At 50.2% G+C, this 16,913-nt stretch overlaps 1 protein-coding gene across 4 annotated transcripts in view; it reads left to right on the top strand.

The window, feature by feature from the left end:
- Window positions 1-16,913, top strand: part of LOC143841984 (protein hinderin-like) — a 224,760-nt gene that overhangs the window by 202,415 nt on the left and 5,432 nt on the right. The window lies entirely within an intron of this gene.

Here is a 16,913-nt window from a genome sequence, read left to right as displayed (position 1 = left end):
TAACAGTCCCACATAAATACACCCAATAAACGTAAAACCGCAAAAATCCCGATACGAAATGCGGATGCAGCGGGTGCAAATATATATATTTTAAAATAAAATTGGGTAGAACAAAGAGCAGGCTGATCTTGCTGCCCTCAAAGAAAAGGCCTCTCTCAACTGGAGCGTTCTTTATTCTCGTGTGCGGTCTCTGCTGTGCCTGGTGCTGGACAGAGTGACCAGGCAGAAGGGAGAAGCTCTAACCATTGAAATTTAGAACAGGCCCTGGAAGCTAACACTAGACCAGTCCACCTGCAAGAACAGCGGAGCGGTGTCATGCATGGTCCTTCTGATGCGGCCATGCATCAGACGTGAGTGCCCAGCCCAGAAAGAAGCCCGATTATCGGGACTGCATCTGCTTCCGCCTCCCTGGCGGAATGGAGGGCCCTTCCGTTTGGATACTCTTGTTCCAACAATAAACACCTTGGGCCAAGATCAAGCATGTCTAAGTTATTTATTTTACAAAAAAAATTCATGTTATAACTTGGATCGTTAACCTCTCTCTTTCCGTCTCCTGAGGCTGAAAGAATGGTCAAAGTGTGGAGTCGAAGGTCGCTGATCCGGTGTGTGTCCATCTCAGTGGTCAAAATGGAACAACCGCAACTTGAAGCAGCGGAAGCTTTTAATGCATGTGGTCTGCGGTGGTATGCAAGGCCTAGTTGGCAGGGGGGACACTCTCTCCCTCCCCCTGGCTTCCAGGTAGAAAGGGAGTCAGGTCAGTAAGATCTAACTGAGAGACAGACGATGATTCTGCACTGAGCAGGGGGTGGGACTGGATGGCCTGCATGGCCCCTTCCCACTCTAGGATTCTAGGAGTCTAGTTCAGCAGTGGAATGGGCTGCCTGAGGAGGTGGGGAGCTCCCCCTCACTGGGGGTCTTCAAGCTGCGGCTGGACAGATCCTCATCCTGGATGCTGGAGGCTGATCCTGCACTGAGCAGGGGTGGGACTAGATGGCCTGCATGGCTCCTTCCCATTCTAGGATTCTAGGAGTCTAGTTCAGCAGTGGAAGGGGCTGCCTAAGGAGGTGGGGAGCTCCCCCTCACTGGCCGTCTTCAAGCAGCGGCTGGACAGATCCTTCTCCTGGATGCTGGAGGCTGGTCCTGCACTGAGCAGGGGGTGGGACTAGATGGCCTTATTGGACCCTTCCCACCCTAGGATTCTAGGAGTCTAGTTCAGCAGTGGGATGGGCTGCCTAAGGAGGTGGGGACCTCCTCCTCACTGGCGGTCTTCAAGCAGGGCTTTCAGCTTTGGAAAAAATAGCCAAAGAGAGCCAGCGTGGTGTCCTGGTTAAGAGCGGCGGCTTCTAATCTGGCGAGCCGGGTTCGATACCCTGCCGCTCCTCCACACGCAGCCATCTAGGGCTAGTCACTGTCCTTTTGGAGTTGTTCTCACCGAGCGGTCCTCTCAGAGCTCTCTTTGCCCCACCACCCTCACAGGGTGTCTGTTGTGGGATTGTCATCCGCCGGGAGAGTCCTTCGGGCAGTGGAAAGCGGGGTATAAAAACCCACTCTTCTTCTTCCGCCTAACAGCCAGATCTGCAACCACAAAACCTTGAGTGGGCAGCTCCTAGGAGAAGCCGCTTCCCGTCTATGAGTTAACGGCCAAGAGCGAGCAGGGCGAGGATGTCGAGAGCGCAGGGAAGGGGCCTCCGCCTGCCTCCCCGGGAGCCGTTGGCTCAGCTCAAGGGCCGCCATGACTGCCTTGACTCCAGCGGGTTGGACAGTGTCCACTGCCGGGAACACGGACCCCTTCCAGGAGGAGCCCCCCGACTCCCGGTGCAAATGGATTCGTGTTCATTAGCAACTGTCGGCTGTAATTGTCACCCTCATTAAAACACAGAATTATGTATTTCTTCGTTATAAATAACCTTTCTAATTGTACTTGATGTATGCCAGTTTAATCAAATAGTGCACTTGCTTTCAGGCAGGCTTTGCATTAATCGAGCTTTGGATCTCGGAGTCTTTTTGATCATCTCTTTTTCCTAACTTGGATGATATCATTGTGCGGGTGGGGGAGGATTTGGGGGTGGGGGTGGAGGGGCTCCTTCTTAGCTCCTTGTCCTTTAAAGCTGTGTGTGCGTGTGTGTGCGTGCGCACGCGTGTGTTTTAATTTAGCGACGCGACTCTGATAGGATTTCATATTAAAATGAGTGGAAGCGTCTTCTGGGATTTTGGCGTGCGGCTGAAACCCTGTCAGTTTTTGAAGTAGTTTGGCAAGGTTTCTGTCAGTCAGGAGTGTGACAATAAGTTGATTACGGCTTGCAAAGGAAGAATAAGCCCAGGAAAAAAAATAAAGTGCAAATCGTATTAGGGAGGCGGCTTAACCCCTCGTTTGCTGCCGCTTTTTGACAGAGCCATGTTCTCGTTGGGTATTGTAACTCTGTGTCGCAGGAGGAGCTGGGAGGGAAACGGTTAAGAGAATTCTCCTGCTCAGGTGCATTTCGCAGGTGGTGACCTCACCCTCTCATGGGTTCGATGTTGCTTGCCAGTTTGGTGTAGTGGTTAGGAGTGCGGACTTCTAATCTGGCATGCCAGGTTCGATTCTGCACTCCCCCACATGCAACCAGCTGGGTGACTTGGGCTCGCCACAGCACTGATAAAACTGTTCTGACCAAGCAGTGATATCAGGGCTCTCTCAGCCTCACCCACCTCACAGGGTGTCTGTTGTGGGGAGAGGAATGGGAAGGCGACTATAAGCCGCTTTGAGCCTCCTTCGGGTAGGGAAAAGCGGCATATAAGAACCAACTCTTCTTCTTCTTCTTCTTCTTCTTTTGTCTCATATAGGACCTTCCTTCTTCTTCTTCTTCTTCTTCTTCTTCTTCTTCTTCTTCTTCTTCTTCTTCTTCTTCTTCTTCTCCTCCTCCTCCTCCTCCTCCTCCTCCTCCTCCTCCTCCTCTCTCTTTTTCCTGGGCTTGAAGCTGCAGCAAGTTAACAGAATCATAGAATCATAGAGTTGGAAGGGGCCATACAGGCCATCTAGTTCAACCCTGGAAGTGCCCCATCTCCCGCTAAACCATCGGTCCCCAACCTTTTGGAGCCTGCGGGTGCCTTTGGAATTCACATGAGCAGGCAGTGTGATGCAGCGATAAAAAAGGCAAATGCCATTTTGGGCTGTATCAACAGAGGCATCACATCAAAATCACAAGATGTCATAGTCCCACTGTATACGGCACTGGTCAGACCACACCTGGAGTACTGTGTGCAGTTCTGGAGGCCTCACTTCAAGAAGGACATCGATAAAATTGAAAGGGTACAGAGGAGAGCGACGAGGATGATCTGGGGCCAAGGGACCAAGCCCTATGAAGATAGGTTGAGGGACTTGGGAATGTTCAGCCTGGAGAAAAGGAGGTTGAGAGGGGACATGATAGTCCTCTTTAAGTATTTGAAAGGTTGTCACTTGGAGGAGGGCAGGATGCTGTTTCTGCTGGCTGCAGAGGAAAGGACACGGAGTAATGGGTTTAAACTTCAAGTATAACGATATAGGCTAGATATCAGGAAAAAGTTTTTCACAGTCAGAATAGTTCAGCAGTGGAATAGGCTGCCTAAGGAGGTGGTGAGCTCCCCCTCACTGGCAGTCTTCAAGCAAAGGTTGGATACAGACTATTCTTGGATGCTTTAGGATGCTTAGGGCTGATCCTGCGTTGAGCAGGGGGTTGGACTAGGTGGCCTGTATGGCCCCTTCCAACTCTATGCTTCTATGATTCTATGAAGTCTTCCGCAACTCTAGACAAGGCAAGGGAGAGGCAGAAGAGCGGACACGACGGACCGTATAGAGTAATGGAACAGCTCACTATTTCTGCACTCTGCGAGCCTCCACAGTAGCTCACCGATGGGAGACAGTCTGCAAAACTCTGCAGGAAAGTGAAGGGAATGGCGGGAAAGCGTCTCTCGTTCTACATCTCGATATAGCAGCAAAGAATTTCTGGTAGCACAGTGGGCCACGAGATGAGCACCTGGAAACACACGATCTCTGAGAGAAGTACCCTAATGGCAGAAAAACGGTGGCTCTCTTTAAACTTGTACTGAATCCATCAGCCTTCTCTACACCGCTGAGACTCTGCCATGACCTTCCTCTGAACAAAATTTGACGCTGCCTTCCAGTCAAAGCAGCCTTACTCCTAGGGAAGAGCTACTTAATCTGGAGGAAGGCTCCTTACGCTTGAGCAGTGTCCTCTAGGACAGGGGTAGTCAACCTGTGGTCCTCCAGATGTCCATGGACTACAATTCCCATGAGCCCCTGCCAGTGTTTGCTGGCAGGGGTTCATGGGGCTTGTAGTCCATGAACATCTGGAGGACCACAGGTTGACTACCCCTGCTCTAGGATACGTACCAGTGGAAAGACTGAGGGAATGCTGTGCACAGTCTGGGGTTGTACTATCCAGTCTGGTGGGAACATGTGTTACCTCTGCTGGTTGGATAAAGCACCTATCAGGCTCACATTCTTCTTGCATTGGTGAAAAGCTTCACGTGTTGCTTGAAAAGCAAACCGTATAGGCACAAGTTAAGATGCACATCTCTGATGATTTCTGGAGATTTCCAATTGTCATTACTTTTAGCAGTTGGATGTGTTATAATACATGACAAGAGTAACATGGCTTTTTTATCGGTGCTATGTTGCTAATATCTCAGTACTCATCAGAACGTTTCTTATTACAAGCAGAAAGGAAACAGTCTTGCAGTGTGTTGGATTTTATCGTGGAAAAACCTTGGCTTAGCACAGGCATCCCAAACTAGCTGCCGCTGAGGTCTTTCTTGGTGCCACCAAGTGGGAGGGGCCTGTGATTGGCCCTCAGTGATTTGATTGAAAAGTGTTGCTGTGTGTCAGGCTCCGCCTCCTGTGTCAGCCATTCTGAGGTAGCCATGCTTGCACCCATGGCACGGTGTCAGAATTCCAAAGGCACCCGCAGGCTCCAACAGGTTGGGGGCCGATGGTTTAGCGGGAGATGGGGCACTTCCAGTTGTATCTACACTGCCTTGTGTGCGGGCAGCCAAAACTTTTGCGTAGTGTTCAGCCAAGTTCCCACCACTTATGGAGGGGTATTTTTGCAACTTGATACAAAATGTTTTGATCAGTTAATCTGGTTTTTTTTTTTAATCAAGAGTCAGAAAGGAAAGAGATTGAAATTTCGGTTAGTTGAATACATTTGGAATTGAGCAATTTGATTCTTTGCACAGATTAGGCTCTAACCATTGTTCGTTTCTGCCCATGTTCCATGTCTCAATTACTTTCTCTTCGTAAATCTACCGGATTTTAATGTACAAATGCCTGAAATAGTTAGGAAGAGTAGCTCCTTAAGATGTGTGTACCCTTTTAAAAATTCCTTTTTCTGCGGGGTTAATGAATAAAAACTCCAACCTTCCCCAAGAAAGCCCCTCTTATTTCCTGTGGGGACATTCTTAAAAGTGGGTTTTTTAAAGAAAAAAAAGAACAAAGCTTTCAAACCCTCTAATGCTATTGTACTTTTTAACTTTCATTTTTGCTTCGTCTGCATCGAATCATCTTTTGCTGCTTAAAACCAAAATTGGGTTTATTGAAACATTTCAATTTTGATTGTTTTTTTAATAAAGATGTCGCCGTCCCACTTAATGAAATCACTGGGATGAAATGAGTAAAAGTTTGAAGAATGTAATAAGCTGGGAGCCCTGCGGATTTTATTAAGTGTGTGGCAGACCGAACGCGGGCACTTTGGAAGCGGTATGTTTTCTTCCCTCTTCTGTGCTGTCTTGGATCAATAGAGTGTGAACAACATGGCTTGTCAGAAGTGACCTTTGCACCGTCAGACAGACTCTCTTTTGGGCGATTTTCCAGCAGGATGAGTTCTGCACACACCTCACATTGCCCAGAGTTTGCATTGGTGTGTGTGTGTGTGTGTGTCTTTGTGTGTGTGTGTCTGCGTGTAACTTTCTGTCTGCATGCCCCTGCCTGGGTGAAGCGCCAGGCCTCCATTCTAATCTTGTTCCCCAGCAGCTTCAAATGGTAAATGCATTTTTCAGCTTGCGAGCTTGTGTCTGTCTGTCAATCTTGTCTTGGCAAGCGTTATAACTTATGAGCGGCATTGCCATTTATTAGGCCGGGGACTCTCTCACTTGAGGAAATAAAGGCTTGCCTGCCGCACGACGGGGCCTGTCAGCGGTTCTGACATGAAGTCATGGAAACAGAAGACTCCGAAGGTTACCGAATTCGTGGCTAGTGCATCCCACAGCTGGTTCCCCGATCCCCCTTTCATCAGCATGTCTGATTTCGCCTGCGGTGCTCGGAAAGACTCAAAGAGTGCAGGGGAAATGTTGCCAGGATGTTGGGGAGGCCGACCACCCTTCCCTTCCCTGCAAGGTCAGTATTGCCAGCTCAGAATGGCAGACGCTCTCCGTAATCTCCAACAGAGGCATATCACATCACCAGCTCCTTGATTCTTTAGCCGGGGTGGCCAAACTGTGGCTCTCTGGCAGTCCATGGACTACGATTCCCAAGAGCTCTTGCTGGTAATGATGGTGGCAAGGGCTAATGGGAATTGTAGTCCATGGGCATCCGGAGACCCACATTTTTGGCCACTCCTGGCCAGGGATTGGACCTGGGCGAATCTGCATGCCAAGCAGAGGCTCCTCTCATGAGCTACAGCTCCTCGCCTGCTTCCCAAGATCTTACAGTCCAAGGGTCAGGGGAGCCAATTCACGTTGGAAGGAAGGCACAGGAAACGTTAATTTACTAAAACTGGATGCACAGACTGGGAGTGCTTGACCTCCTCCACCCCATAGCTCTCTGTGTACCCTTAATGTTGCTAGTTTTTATTGTAGCCCCGGAGAAAAATCCTTAGAACGAAGTTTGGGAGAAACCCAGCATCTCGTTCTCCTTGCCCACAAGTTCTGTTTTCAATTTGTTTGTTTCAAAGAGACTACCCACCTTTAGCTTTGGGCCAGAAAACACGTAGGGACTCTTTTCACTCCAGTCTTGTTCGATCTACACCAGTTTGCAATTTACTTCTGGTCTTAATTCAAAATCCTGGCAGTGACCCTTTAAGCCCTGTATGGCCTGGGACGTAAGGACTACCTCCTGATATGAACCTCCCTGTTTATGCCAGTCATCTAAGGAAGGGCCTTTCTGTTTGTGGCACCAATACTTTGGAGCTCTCTCCCTAGAGAGATTAATCTGTCTCTCACTCTCTCTGCTGATCTCTTTTGCAGGCCGTTGGAGACTTTAAATTAATTTCATCCGGCGTACTCTGAGTATTGGTTATTCTCCCTCCTAGTATTGTTTGTTTGTGAGTTTTAATTGCATTCATTTATTATTTTTAACTGTATTTTTTAATGGTCGAAACAGTTCAATGTAGTTTATTTATGTTTGCCGCCTCATGGATCCTGATCAGGTGTTAAAAGTGGCCTCAAAATATTTTACATAAAAAAAAATACATTTTCGTAGCAGAGAAGCCAACAGCCATAGGTAAAGAGTGAAAAAATATTTGGGAAAGGCAAGGAAGATCTGTATCTGTATCTTTTTCCTGTTTCCTGTAAACCGCCCTGAGCCTTCGGGAAGGGCAGTAAATAAATAAATAAATAAATAAATAAATAAATAAATAAATAAATAAATAAATAAATAAATAAATAAGATGAGACAAGGGATGTTTCGTCAATAGTGCCAGGAACAGGGTTTCTTAAAGGCCCTGTTTCCTGAATGGGAGGGGGTTAATTAATTTTTAATCTATTTTTTAAGTTTGTCAAACATTTATCAGGTGATACGACCATATCTGGTTGTCTCAACCCACCAACCCTTCCCAAAATGGCCAATGACGGGCCTGGAGGGGGCAGGAAGGGAAGGGGACCCAGGTGGGCATGTCCCAGCTCTGCTTCCCAACCATATTCTGCACAATTGTGAAGCTTCTTGTGAAGAGCCAGTTTGGTGTAGTGGTTAGGAGTGTGGACTTCTAATCTGGCATGCCGGGTTCGATTCTGCGCTCCCCCACATGCAACCAGCTGGGTGACCTTGGGCTCACCACAGCACTGATAAAAGTGTTCTGACCGGGCAGTGATATCAGGGCTCTCTCAGCCTCACCCACCCTACAGGGTGTCTGTTGTGCGGAGAGGAATAGGAAGGCGACTGTAAGCCGCTTTGAGCCTCCTTCGGGTAGGGAAAAGTGGCATATAAGAACCAACTCTTCTTCTTCTTCTTCTTCTTCTTGGGTTTCTTGAAGCCTGAATAATGTTTCAGGGGGTTCTCAACAGTAAAAATGTTGGAAAAGGCTGCTGTGGTGGGCCAACAGCAGAGTCTAGAGGCCTCCATAAGAAAATCAGAACAGTTCTGCCGGCTCCGTCTCCCCAGGTTTTCTCAACCAGGATTTTGTGAAACCCTGGAAGGGTTTCCCAAATAGGTAGGAGTGAATTAATTTTTAAAATTTATTTTAAAATTTGTTAAAACATTTATCGAGTGATATGACCATATATGGTCGTGTCAACCTGCCCCCCCCCCAAGGGCCAATGTTGGGCCTGGAGGGGTGGGAAGGGGAGGGGCTTCAGGTGGGCGTGTCCTCAGCTCAGCTTCCCAACCATATTCTGTATGATCGCACCACTTCTTGGGTTTCTTGAAGCCTGAAGGACATTTCAGGGGTTTCTCAATAGTAAAAAAAAGTTGAGGAAGGCTAGCCTGGTGGCCAACTGGGACCAAGGACAGATGGCCAGGGCTTAGCATCGCCTGATACAGGACACTGGCTTCTGTTCAAGCTGATATCCTAAGTGGTCCTTCTAATCCCCCCCACACACACACACACACACACACAGAAGGGCTGGGCCAAATGGCCTATCCAGGGACGCGGTCCCAATAGACCCACCTGTAGGAGCTTCTGGACTTGGAATTCCTTTCGTTTGTTATCAGCGTTCTTTTTTGCTGTCTGCCGTGGACATAAAGTTACACAAATTCTCTTTGCCAAGGCCGTGACATTGTATTGCTACGTCACTGCAACCGTGAAAATTTTAATTTCATGCCCCACAGGCTTCACTGTCCCCCCTGCTCTCTGCTAAGGTGCACAGAAGGGCCAGTTGCTGGGTCACAGTCCTTTTGGATTGGCCTTTTTTTCCCCTGCTAGCAGGGACAAAAAAAGATGCAAACAGAAGCTGGGAGAACCGTAGGGCTGAGGAATAATTGGGAATGCACATATCCCGTCTGCATTTCAGGCCAGCCAGCCCATAGAGCATGGGCAACTTCATGTCCCATAGAATTTCAGAATCTGAAGGCTGCATCGGTGTCCGGCGTTTGCACTGTTTGACATTTGCATCCAGCATGGAGCGGGTTTAGGCTGCAATGGTTCCTCAAGGTGGGTGCTAATTGATTGGTCATACCCGGCCCCAGGGAAGCGCACTTGGCCTTGATCAGGGCCAGAGCCTTTTCAGTCCCGGCCCCTGCCTGGTGGAATAAGCTCCCAGAAGACCTACAGGCCCTGCGGGACCTTCTGGCATTTCGCAGGGCCTGTAAGACGGAGCTCTTCCGCCAAGTTTATGGTTGAGGCCGGCGCACTAAGGTAGACCTGACCCCCCCTTCTTTTGGACCATTCTGTTGGCAGCTTACAATTGTTTCCCCATGTCCACCCCCTAGAGGGGGGATAATAGGGATTTTAATGATTTTTTCATCGCAATATGTCTTAAGTTGTGGTTAATGGGATTTTAGTTCTTAGTTTTAAGGGTGATTTTATTGGGGAATTTTATGTATTTGTGACCGCCACGAGCCACCGGGGAGAGGTGGGATATAAATGGAATGAATGAATGAATGAATGAATGAATGAATGAATGAATGAATGAATGAATGAATGAATGAATGAAAGAAATCAAATCCCTCGGGATCATCGTACATTTGCAGCCACATGACAGTTATGTCCAGTAATATAATTTTGGTACCTCGGAATTCGGAGCGGGGGGGATCTAACATTCAGGGGAGGTTCCTTGCTGAGTAAATGTGGTAGCTGTAACTTCCGGAGCAGCAGGATGCTTGGCCGTCTAGTCCCGCCTCCCTTCCTCTCTTTCGGCAATTCCCTTCCCCGCCTTAGGTTGACTCCTACCGAGCTGGTATTCCAGCCGAGGCCGCCTTGAAATCCACTCTATTTATCACCCTGCAGGGGTTGCCCCATAACTGCGCCATGCTTGGCAGATTCGTGAGAGCCCAACATCATTATCACAGTCCCCTCTTCCCCCCTGTGCCCACGAATGACTGCCGTCTCCCATGGTATTGTTACCAGAATCTGTTTTATCACTGGTGACCCCACCGGCCAGGGTTCTGGAGCCCAGCAGAGTTCTAGGTTGGTTTTGCACTGGGCTGTGATTGTTACACTCCAGTGGTGCCGCAGCTTAAAACCGCCCAATTTTGCGGTGCCGCCCAGCAATGAGAGAGGCTGCCACTGCTTTGGCCTGGAAAGGTGGAGAGTCAGCTGGCGAGGGCATGCACGGCTGTGATGGTTCCGGGACCCCTGCGGAGCACCCTACTCGTGTCTGGGTAGATCTTAAAGGCTTGCGGGAATCCGTTCGAAGGAGAGGTTGCTGAGCTACAAAACAGGGATGTATAGAAGCTGGAAATATGTGTAGCTTGCCAACCTGGGACTAGGGAAGCCGCAGTAACCCCCTTCCAAAGTGGAGAGCCATTGAGGCTGGGAGGACAAGTGAGGCTTAACATGAGCCACAGTTCATCGGGGAAGAAGAAAGAAGAAGAGGAAGAGGAAGAAGAAGAGTTGGCTTTTATATGCCGCTTTTCTCTACCTGAAGGAGGCTCAAAGCGGCTTATAGTCGCCTTCCCTTTCCTCTCCCCACAACAGACACCCTGTGAGGTGGGTGAGGCTGAGAGAGCCCTGATATTACTGAAGAAGAAGAAGAGTTGGTTCTTAGATGCCGCTTTTCTCTACCCAAAGGAGGCTCAAAGCGGCTTCCAATTGCCTTCCCTTTCTCTCCCCACAACAGACACCCTGTGAGGTGGGTGAGGCTGAGAGAGCCCTGATATTACTGAAGAAGAAGAAGAGTTAATTCTTATATGCCACTTTTCTCTACCCGAAGGAGTCTCAAAGGGGCTTACATTCGCCTTCCCATTCCTCTCCCCACAACAGACACCCTGTGAGGGAGGGAAGGCTTAGAGAGCCCTGATATTAGTGAAGAAGAAGAAGAGTTGGTTCTTCTATGCCACTTTTCTCTACCCGAAGGAGTCTCAAAGAGGCTTCCATTCACCTTCCTTTCCTCTCCCCACAACAGACACCCTGTGAGGGAGGGAAGGCTGAGAGAGCCCTGATATTAGTGAAGAAGAAGAAGAGTTGGTTCTTCTATGCCACTTTTCTCTACCCGAAGGAGTCTCAAAGAGGCTTCCAATCGCCTTCCCTTTCCTGTCCCCACAACAGACCCCCTGTGAGGGAGGTGGGGCTGAGAGAGCCCCGAGATTCCTGCTTGGTCAGAACAGCTGTCTCAGTGCTGTGGCGAGCCCGAGGACACTTGTTTGTCTAGAGCAGGGGTGGCTAAACAGGGGCTCTCCAGGATTACAATTCCCATGAGCCCCTGCCAGCTCTGTAGTCCACAGACATCTTGAGAGCCACAGTTTGTGGCCACCCCTTCTGTGGAGCATCCCATCACCATGACACCCTGCCGAAGAACAGGCAGGGTAGAGATGCGGCAGAGAAGTGCCAAAGTGGGAGGTGTACATAGAGGTGCAAAGGTGGAGATTCCCCTGTCCAGTGAGAGTTAAGCTACTTTTTAAAAATAGTTGGTTCCCTTTTCCGCATAGCTTGGTGGCAGAGCATCGGCTTGGTACGCAAAGGGTCCCAGGTTTAGTTCCTGCCACCTCCAGGTGAAAGGATCTGTCTGAGACCCTGGAAAGGTGCTTCCAGGCCGCTACTGGTCTGGATGGAGCCAAGGTCCCTTCCTGTAGAAGGCAGCTTCAAGCGCGCCGGCACTCAAGTTGCGGTCGACGTAAAAAGAAGCCCTGGATCAGCAAGAGACGCTTGCCGGAATCCAAAGGCAATTTGTGTACTGCTAATAAATCACTCCGAGGTTTTATTTTTATGTTTTCGGCTCCAGCTCCTGACACGGACCCTTTTATTTCGCCGAGAACGTGGGCTTAAATAAAAGCAAACCTCCACAGTTACTAATCTCCGATGCCATATTGCGCGAAGCCTTTGTCAAAATGCCATCACCTTTTCAAAGGACCGGGGCTGTGTGTTTTTGAGACATTTACGGCTGGAGAATAAATTTTCGGAGACTGTAAATGAAAAGATATCGCCGAACATGATGATCAAATAATATCTGACACCGCTTGTTTAAGGAATTGTACATATATCTTACTGCCGGAGCGTTTATAACGCCAATAAATCTCATTACTTTCGCATTGGGGTAGGATCCTCACCAACTCCACCCGATATCGGATTGGCTTGAAACTCGGCCGCAGCAAAACCGCGTCCGGTGAGTTCTTTGTTCACCTATCGTGGTTAGACCCCAGAGGAGCTGTGGGGGTCTCCTCCCTGGGTGGCCTGAGCATTCTGCACCCCCACAGCATGAGGATGGGCCCAGGAGACGGATGACGCTGGGCCTACTCTGGAGGTTAGAGGCCTCCGGGAAGGCTCGCTCCACTTGTGCTGCATTCTGGCCTCTTTCAGACTCTGAATTTCTTTTCATTGGATCTGAGCGCCCTGGAATTCCGCCCTTGGCCTCAGAAAGCGGAGCGATCTCCTTCCTGGATAGATTGCCCCTCTTTCTCCCCCTCCTCCCTCCCCGCTGGCTAGTTCGCGTCGTACAGAGGGAAGTGAGGGCCGTGTGCCACCCTGGCCTCCGGGATGGAGCTGCATGTTGGCACCACGAATTACCATCTGGGTGTTTTTGGCCACCCCCTAAGATGGAACTCCGCATGGCTTCAGCCCCTTGGAAGCTCCGGTTCCGCCTCAGAAGGAGCCCTCCATCCGGCCACCTGGCCGGCCATCTTTGGAACGAAGACGGTTCCAGGTGGAGACGGCAGCGCCGAGCAGGCCCTTTAAATATCCTCAGCAAACTCCGGCACGGAGGAAATTGGCTTTGCGAAGTTCAAGGCCTGCTAGCTGAGCTGGGTCGCCTGCAGCCGAGAAGCTGTCTGACGGCGCCTAGACAAGGCAGGACAAGCGTATTATCAGGGGATTAACCACTAAACAGCCGAAAGGAGGCTTCTCGCCATCAGATAAGGCGGGCTGAGCAGAGCGCCTTTGCTTTCCGGCATGTGCAACCCCCGCCGTCAAATAGACTGATTTCCGATGCCTGGTCTCTTTGAATAATCTTTGCTATATTTGCTGCTCTTGTAATCTGCCCAAATCGTTTAATTTTCCCCGATAGCGGAAATGCTGTAAAACTTAGATAAACTTGCGGGAGAAATTAGCTCCAAGGTGGTTCGCTGCCAGAACCGAGGCATTGCTGGCCCCTGGGCCTCCCCTCCCCTCGAGTCCTTCCCCCTCCTTGGCTGGAAGGAACATCCACCTGGGCAGCTTTTAAGCAGCACGAGGAGGTGGTACAGTCCGGCCCCTAGATTTTTGAAGCCGACCCGAGGACGGGATGTTGTTTGTTGTGGGTGTCGTGGAGCTGTTTCCCTGCTCTCCCTCCCTCCCTCCCTCCTCCTCCTCCATCGAAGCATTAAAAAAAGTCAGCCATTTGCAGATTTACCAGTTGTCACCCATCTGTCACCCATTTACAGGAAATAAAACCCAGTTTCTTTACCGTTCCACTTCGGGGATCACTCCCTTTTGCTTGTGAGTGCGCCGGTGCAATTGGGACGTCAGTATTTTGGAAGTTACCAGGGGGGGGGTTGGGGGTGCGAAATAAAAACCCAAGCTGCCAGGTTTGAGAGGGAGAACAGTCGACGCTTCAGAAGTGACTGAAAGACAATGCCTAGGCGATCCTGCTGACTGTATTGTTTTTGTAATGCCGATAAAGGCTAGGAGAATGGCTTAGCCAGGGGTGGCCAAATTAGGTCTCTCCGGATGTCCGTGGACTACAATTCCCATGAGCCCCTGCCAGCGCGAGCTGGCAGGGGCTCATGGGAATTGTAGTCCACGGACATCCAGAGAGCCACAGTTCGGCCACTCTTGCCCTTCACATACAGTGTGGCATTGAGCCTGTGCAGGTTTCGCTCACTCCAAAAGTAGCTTCCGCATTGGTGCTTCCGTGGAGAGAAGGCCTCCCTCCCTAGACAGGGCCTTATATACTTCCGGCTAGAGCTCCGCCTCCTTGACAGCAGTAGGTGCCTGTTTTCTCTCCAAACTCGGGGGGTGCCTGGGAAATGTAGACTCAGCTCTTGACAGAAGAGAGCTTTCCTTAACATGGTGGCCGGCCAGTTCCTCTGCAGGGCCAGCCACAGGGCAGAGAGGCCGAGGCCTTCATAAGACCCTCAGAAGAGCCCTGCTGGATCAGGCCAGTTAAGGTCCATCTACCCCAGCCTCCCCTCTCACCCAGGGGCCAGCCAGTTCCTCTGCAGGGCCAGCCACAGGGCAGAGAGGCCGAGGCCTTCATAAGACCCTCAGAAGAGCCCTGCTGGATCAGGCCAGTTAAGGTCCATCTACCCCAGCCTCCCCTCTCACCCAGGGGCCAGCCAGTTCCTCTGCAGGGCCAGCCACAGGGCAGAGAGGCCGAGGCCTTCATAAGACCCTCAGAAGAGCCCTGCTGGATCAGGCCAGTTAAGGTCCATCTACCCCAGCCTCCCCTCTCACCCAGGGGCCAGCCAGTTCCTCTGCAGGGCCAGCCACAGGGCAGAGAGGCCGAGGCCTTCATAAGACCCTCAGAAGAGCCCTGCTGGATCAGGCCAGTTAAGGTCCATCTACCCCAGCCTCCCCTCTCACCCAGGGGCCAGCCAGTTCCTCTGCAGGGCCAGCCACAGGGCAGAGAGGCCGACGCCTTCCCTGATGTTGCCTCCTGGCTTTGGGATTCAGAGGCTTAGTCCCTCCGATCCTCCATGAATTGATCTCATCCTTTTTTAAAGCCGTGCATTCCTGTGGCCATCGCTACATCCTCTGGTAGTGAATTCTACAATTCAGTCACCCTCTGTGCAAAGAAGTATTTCCCTTTGTCCGTCCAGAATCTGCTGCCCATCAGCTTGGCCGGATGCCCTCGAGGTCTAGCTTTTGTAGAGAGCAAGCAAAAGTTCTCGTCGTCACCTCGTTCCGCCCGTGCTTAATTTTATAAACCTGTATCCTGTGTCACGTTCCCCCCACACTCCCCTATGCTCTCTCTCTCTCTCTCTCTCTCTCTGAGTTTATTTTTTCTCCTTTGTCTAAAGCAGAACAGAAGGCTGCCTTGGTGAGTATCGAGGGGATTGGTTTGATGCCGTCGTAAATTGTACGTCCCTGAACTTTTGTTGGCCTTTCTGGCTGCCAGTTCTCCGCAAAACTGTTGCTGTGCTCTAGAATCATAGAATCATAGAATCCTAGAGTGGGAAGGGGCCATACGGGCCATCTAGTCCAACCCCCTGCTCAACGCAGGATCAGCCCAAAGCATCCTAAAGCATCCAAGAAAAGTGTGTATCCAACCTTTGCTTGAAGACTGCCAGTGAGGGGGAGCTCACCACCTCCTTAGGCAGCCTATTCATAGCATCATAGAATCATAGAGTTGGAAGGGGCCATGAAGGCCATCTAGTCCAACCCCCTGCTCTACGCAGGATCAGCCCTAAGCATCCTAAAGCATCCAAGAAAAGTGTGTATCCAACCTTTGCTTGAAGACTGCCAGTGAGGGGGAGCTCACCACCTCCTTAGGCAGCCTATTCATAGAATCATAGAATCATAGAATCATAGAGTTGGAAGGGGCCATACAGGCCATCTAGTCCAACCCCCTGCTCTACGCAGGATCAGCCCTAAGCATCCTAAAGCATCCAAGAAAAGTGTGTATCCAACCTTTGCTTGAAGACTGCCAGTGAGGGGGAGCTCACCACCTCCTTAGGCAGCCTATTCATAGAATCATAGAATCATAGAGTTGGAAGGGGCCATACAGGCCATCTAGTCCAACCCCCTGCTCTACGCAGGATCAGCCCTAAGCATCCTAAAGCATCCAAGAAAAGTGTGTATCCATCCTTTGCTTGAAGACTGCCAGTGAGGGGGAGCTCACCACCTCCTTAGGCAGCCTATTCATAGAATCATAGAATCATAGAATCCTAGAGTTTGAAGGGGCCATACAGGCCGTCTAGTCCAACCCCCTGCTCAACGCAGGATCAGCCCTAAGCATCCTAAAGCATCCAAGAAAAGTGTGTATCCAACCTTTGCTTGAAGACTGCCAGTGAGGGGGAGCTCACCACCTCCTTAGGCAGCCTATTCATAGAATCATAGAATCATAGAGTTGGAAGGGGCCATACAGGCCATCTAGTCCAACCCCCTGCTCAATGCAGGATCAGCCCAAAGCATCCTAAAGCATCCAAGAAAAGTGTGTATCCAACCTTTGCTTGAAGACTGCCAGTGAGGGGGAGCTCACCACCTCCTTAGGCAGCCTATTCATAGAATCATAGAATCATAGAATCATAGAATCATAGATTTGGAAGGGTCCATATAGGCCATCTAGTCCAACCCCCTACTCAACGCAGGATCAGCCCAAAGCATCCTAAAGCATCCAAGAAAAGTGTGTATCCAACCTTTGCTTGAAGACTGCCAGTGAGGGGGAGCTCACCACCTCCTTAGGCAGCCTATTCATAGAATCATAGAATCATAGAATCATAGAACCATAGAGTTGGAAGGGGCCATACAGGCCATCTAGTCCAACCCCCTGCTCTACGCAGGATCAGCCCTAAGGATCCTAAAGCATCCAAGAAAAGTGTGTTCCTCTGGACCAGGAAGGATTTCCCCACCGAGTCAGACGGGCTAGTCTATTCCAAAACAAATTTAGGCAAGATTGGACAAGGCAGGGAGGTATTTAGGGCAACCAAATCGGAA

The sequence above is a fragment of the Paroedura picta genome, chromosome 7, assembly GCF_049243985.1.
Source record: "Paroedura picta isolate Pp20150507F chromosome 7, Ppicta_v3.0, whole genome shotgun sequence".
Lineage (NCBI taxonomy): Eukaryota > Metazoa > Chordata > Lepidosauria > Squamata > Gekkonidae > Paroedura > Paroedura picta.
Note: the sequence above shows the minus strand (reverse complement) of the source record. Positions and strands in the feature narration are given on the sequence as shown.